Raw genomic sequence first — 6000 nt, 5'->3', positions numbered from 1 at the left:
CTCCTACAACCCAACAACAAAATAACAAACAATCCAATTTTAAAATGGGCAAAGGAATTAGGCAGACATTTCTCCAAAGAAGATTTATAAATGGCCAATAAGTACCTGAAATGATGCTCCTTGTTAGTCATTAGGGAAATGCACATCAAAATCACAATGAAGTACCACTTCACTGCCTCACACCCATAGGATGAGCTATTATCAAAAAAACAAAAACAAAAAATACAGAACATGGTAAGTGTTGGCAAGGATGTGGAGAAATTGGAACCTTTGTGCATTGCTGATGGGAATGTAAAGTGGTACAACTGCTGTGGAAAAATTTGTCAGTTTCACAGAAAGATAGACGTAGAATTACCATATGACTCAGCGATTCCACTCCTAGGTATATACCACCCCCACTCCCAACTGAAAGCTACTACTCAAACAAATAAATACATGTATAAACATATTTATAGCAACATTATTCACAATAGCCAAAGGTGGAAACCTCTGAAGTGTCTATCATAAACATAATAGATACATATATACCATAAAAGATAAATTATGATATATACATCTACCAAGGCATGAAGTACTGCTACAATGTGGATGAAAGTTGAAAACATTAGGCTAAGTAAAATATGCCAAAAAAGGTCAGATATTGTGTGATTCCACTTATATGAAATAATCAGAATAGGGAAGTCTACAGAGTCCAAAAGCTGACTGGTAGTTGCCAGGGACTGAGGTAAGGGGAAAATGGAATGCAACTTCTTAATGAGTGCAGGATTTGCTTTTATAGTGATAAAATGTTTGGAACTAGATAGAGGTGATGGTTGCAAGACATTATGAATGCACTAAATGCCATATTAAATGGGTTAATTTTATGTTATATGAGTTTTACCTCAATTTTAAAAAATTCATATGCTCATGGATTGATATTGTTTGTTTGATAGGACCTATCTATGCAAAAAGAAATTTTCAAAGATGAAATATATAAACTTTAGTCACAGATCAGATGAGTATTACCAGATGAGTATTTACAATCAATTTTGATTATTGGAAATACTAATTTGACCCCAATTAAAAGAGATGTTAATGGAAAAAGAGATCTAATGGAAAACTGAATTCATAAAAGTGCTAACAAAAGATCAAGATGAAAAAAAAATTAATTACATGGGACTGAGTGAACTGATGAGGATGATTATAATTTTTGTGGCTTTCTGTTTGAATTAAAAAAAAAAAAATCCCACAAGGACTCAGAGGCAAAAAATATACAAATCAATTTTCACCGCAAAGAAAAGGAGCTGTTACAGTGGAGGATTACTGTACTGAAAGTCAATATTATGACATAGTATGAATGTGTTTCGTGTTTGATAATTGCAACCATTGTTGCTTTTGTTGTGGTCATCCAAAAAAAAAATAAAAGGAATGTTAGATAACCATAAAAAAAAAAAGAGATGTTACCCCCCCATTCCATTCTTTTCATTAGTAGACCTGTATTACAAAAGAAAAAAATTATCTAATATTATATTTGTATTTTGTCAACAAAAACATTGCAGAAATTTGTTTTCTGTCTTGTTAAATAAGTATGTATATTAGATGTCTATTTCTGCATAGCAAATTATCACAAAATTAGAAGCTTAAAACAGTACCCACTTATTATCTCCAAGTTCTGCAGGTCAGAAGTCTTAGTATGGCATTCCTGAGTTCTCTGCTCAGAGTCTCACAAGGCTGAAGTCTGTCAGCTGGGCTACATTATCAGTTGGAGTTGAGGTCCTATTCCAAGCTCATTCAGATTGTTGGCAGAATTCAGTTCCTTGGTTGTAGGACTGAGGTCTTTGTTTTCTTGTTAACTGTCTGGCTAAAGGTCTCTCTCAGATCCTGGAGGCTGCCCTCAGGTCCTAACCGCAACTTGGCAACTTACTTCTTCAAAGCCAGCAAGAGAATCTCGGTCTGCTATGACAAAGTCTTGTATAACGTAACATAATCACAGAAATGACAATCCCATTACCTTTGTCATATAATTAAACCTGATCAAGGGGTGAAATCTCATCATAGTTGTGGCCCTACCCACACTCAAGAAGAGGGCAGTATGTCATTGGTATAAACCAAGAAGCAGAAATCTTCAGGGCTATCTTAGAATTCTGCCTGCTTCCTACATGATATCCTCAATTTTGCCTCTTGGTCTTCAAAATCTAAAATATTTACTACCTGGCCCTTTACAGAAAAAACTTGCCTTCTCCTGCTCCAGCTGATTTCAATGTGTGATTTCAGCTGCACACGCCCACCCTGATTCTTGTAGACTGAAATCATGTGCACAGGAAGAGGTGTATCCCCCAAACAAAAAATTGGAGTATTTCTGTGAACTCAGACAAGAATAAAAACTACCTCAGCTCTGTACCTCCTCATCTGGTGTCTAGCTGTTCTCAGTTTCCTCCAGAATAAGCTCTTTGCCAGCATTCCGTATTAGCATTTGAGACTGAAAAGTGAGGGCAGTGCCCAGATGTTTCTGAGCATCTCAGCTTCCTGTTTTCCAACATTGTAAAAATCCAATTCTCCTCAGCTCGTTTTTCTCAACAGAATATATTGACTGTAACATTCTCCCAACAGTTTTAAATGCCTCTGTTTCAAACACACAATTTCTTTGGGAGCCGAGATTGATTTCTGAACTACGTTCTGTTTCATTGTTTTCCTGCCCAGCCCTGTATTGGTACCATTCTGCTTCAACTACAGTAGCTTGTTGTTCCATTTTCCTGATAGGGTTAGTTTTTTTTGATATGCTTCTTTTCATGAATCTTTCTCATGTGGCTTATCTGTTTTTTGTTTTTGTTTTTGTTTTTACCGCTTAAACAAATGTATTTATCTCCACATTCTGGATCAGAAAACTGAAGAGCAATGAGATGCAATGTCTTTCCCCAGGTGTGTGTCAAAGCAAAGGCTGGATCTCAGGGGTGTCAGTCTTCTCTTTGGAGTTTTGTATTTATTTTGTATTTTTGTTTGTGTTTAGACTTTTTAATTCCATTTGTTTTTTGCTCTTTCCCAGTACTTTGTAAAACCCTGCTTGAACTGTTTGAACATCAGCTGTGATAATCGCACCCTAGGGTGTTTGCCCGAGGCAGCTCCTAACTCAAAGGATGTACAGCTAGGTTACCACATCTCTGGGGGCCTTGTGTGATGGGGGCCGTTGCAGAAGGCAAAAGTTCGAGCATCTCGAAAAGGGGGTAAAATTTAGGGGGCAGGGTCATGGGTCATTTTATAAAACTTTTCACTTGAAAATAATTCCCAGCTTACAGAGAAACTGCCTGAATAGTAGAGAGCATACTCTTTACCCAGATTCACCTTGCTTTATCGCTCTGTTCCATTTGCCTTCTCTCTGTCCATACACACGACTACGCTTTTTCCTGAACGTTAGAAAGTAAATTGCATACATTATTGCCATTTATCCCTAACTACTTCAGTGCACATTTCCTAAGAAGGATATTCTTTTCTACAACCACAATACAGTTCTCAGCTTCAGTGAATTGAACATTAATATAGAAATTTTATCTAATCTGCTGATGGCATTTCTCGTCAATTTATCCAATAATGTCTTATATTGCATTATTTTTCCTCCAATACAGAATCCCATCTAGCATCACATATTATATTTAGCTATCATGTCTGGAGTGTCCTTTAATTTGTAAAAGTTCCCCAGACTTTCTTCTACTTTTATCACATTACCAGTTTTGAATAATAAAATGTTTGGGCCTTTTAGGGAAAGATGGGGACATTCCCTTTAGGAACTCAGTGAGCAGGCAGAGGGACCTCCCTCATCAGAGAGGTGATGGGCCACCTTTCCCAGGATGAGGATTTTCCCACCAAAAAGGATAAGCTGTTTGCTAAGGTGGATCTGTCCAAGGAGAAAAGGGAAAAGACAGCAAGTTGCCTTGAAACCAACTAGGTCAGTGTCAGCCTCCCAGTATCCAGGGCATCCTCCTTCCATCCCTCCTGGTGAGTCTGTGTCTCCCATAAGGACCCACCAGCAGGTGGCAAGGGTGCCAGGTCCCACAGGCTGCTGTCACCACTGCCATCTGCTCTGTATTATGGGGTATGCCTCCTCCACTGAGCCCCAAAGTCTCCTTCCATCCATGCAGAACCTTCTCTGAAGGGGATAATCTGTTTTTCCTACCCATAGAAAATATTCTTTAAAAAATACTTGTTCAAATAGGACAGTGATGTCCTCTGTGTCTGCCACATTTGAGGTTAAGGTTTAGGGCATCCTAGTAGCTCATGCTTGGATAAAGGGGGAGCACCACCTCCTAGGGAGCATCTGATTTGTCCCCCAGAAGAGCCTGTTCATGGAGGGAAGTTGACAGTGGTATTGCATATCCATTACCATCCAGCATTTCTTCATTTCCATCTACTCAGAGAGGCTTTAAAATATTTTTAAAATATTTTTTCTTGATTTTATCATTTAAAAGTTGCACAAAAACAAAAAAAAATTATTATAAAAGTCTCTAAGAGCTGTGAAGGTGAGAAATGCGATCAAGTCCTAAGCCCAGGTACTGGCTCAAGCAGCCCTTTTCCCTAAGCCATCACTCTCCTGAACTTTACATTCAGGCGGTGGGGTGGATGGGGTCACACGGGCCTGCTAAGGCCAGAAATCCTCCATGAAGAATGAAAGACAAGTGGCCTCATGTATCACCAATGTGAGAATTGCAGTCTGGGGAGGCTGGGCCCTGAGTTTGGAAGAGTGGGGAGAAATCTGTGTTTCTCAGTCTCTTGGTGGGAAAAACTGACGCTTTTACCCAGATGCCTTTCCCTTCCTTAGGAAGACTGGGGAGACGGGCCCTGCGCGTGGCCTTAGTGAGGTGGAGAGCAGTCCATGACTTCCCCTCCCCCACCTGGCACATGCTCTAAGAGCTGGACTTCCAGGTGTGTGTGTGATTGTGTGTGTGTGTGTGTAGCTGTAGGGACAGCAGCTGGGGGTTTTGTCTCCCTCTCTGCACAAATGAAAATGTTTATCATTTATGTAACCTCACTTCCTGTCTCAAGGCCAGAGAGGGTGCAAACAGCACAGTGGGTGCACCGTGAGCTATTGGGTGGGTGACCTTGGCCACTGACTGTGGGACGCAGTGGACCTAAGGGGAGCTGGGGATGGGGTGGTGGCATAACGCAGTTTCCCTTCTGTGTTCTTTTTCCCCCAAATGGGAGAATGGCAGAGGGGAGGTGGGGGAAAGATTCAGAGGAATTTCCTAGCAAAACTAGAAGAAGCAGTAGGACAGGCAGTTCATCAGCTTGGACATCTTTTCACGTATTCAGGGACCTCTCAGTTCTGTCTCCAGCCCTGGGACAGGAACTGGATTCAAAAGTAGGAACATAGAAATGGACCCCAGGCTTAGGTCAGGTTTCCCCACCTTCCCCACTTGACGAGATAGACCAGCTGTTAAGTGATTCAGGGATGGGAACATTTTCCTGAAAGTACCAGAAACAGACTTTGAACTTGACCATGATGTGGATGGGCTCCTTTTGGAAAGGAAGGCCGTCCTCCTGGAATCTTTGCCTGGTGCTTGGCTGCGTATCTTCTTTGCAGGCAAAGGGATCACCCAGCCATCAGTGGTGGGAATGCCCACAGTGCAGCTACATGGGGAAAATGAGACAGGGTGAAGAAAGGTGTGGGGACGGTGAGTGAGAAATGAAGAAACTGAATGAAGAAGAGAAAGGATCAACCATCTGGTTGGAAGGGATGGAATGTCCCTATTTTCCTTAATTGAGACTCCTGCCTTGTGATCTTCACGAGCTTGGTGCAGCCCTGACAGGATCCTTCAGGGACACCCTCACCCCATGCTCCACAGGAGCGTCCTGCAGGCTTCTCAGGGGGCAAAGTCTTGCTCCTACTCAGCCCACCAAAGTCAGTGTGGGCAAAGGCACCAAATGCTTCTCATGTTCACCCCTGTACACTGGGGCAAAGGCAATGGATAGTTTAGGGTAATGACTGCTGGAAAAGAAGTTTTCAAAGAGGTGGGAGACACCAAACAAAGG

This window comes from Eubalaena glacialis, chromosome 4 (genome assembly GCF_028564815.1).
Source record: "Eubalaena glacialis isolate mEubGla1 chromosome 4, mEubGla1.1.hap2.+ XY, whole genome shotgun sequence".
Classification (NCBI taxonomy): Eukaryota; Metazoa; Chordata; class Mammalia; order Artiodactyla; family Balaenidae; genus Eubalaena; species Eubalaena glacialis.
The sequence above is the reverse complement of the archived record's forward strand: the minus strand, read 5'-3'. Positions refer to the sequence as shown.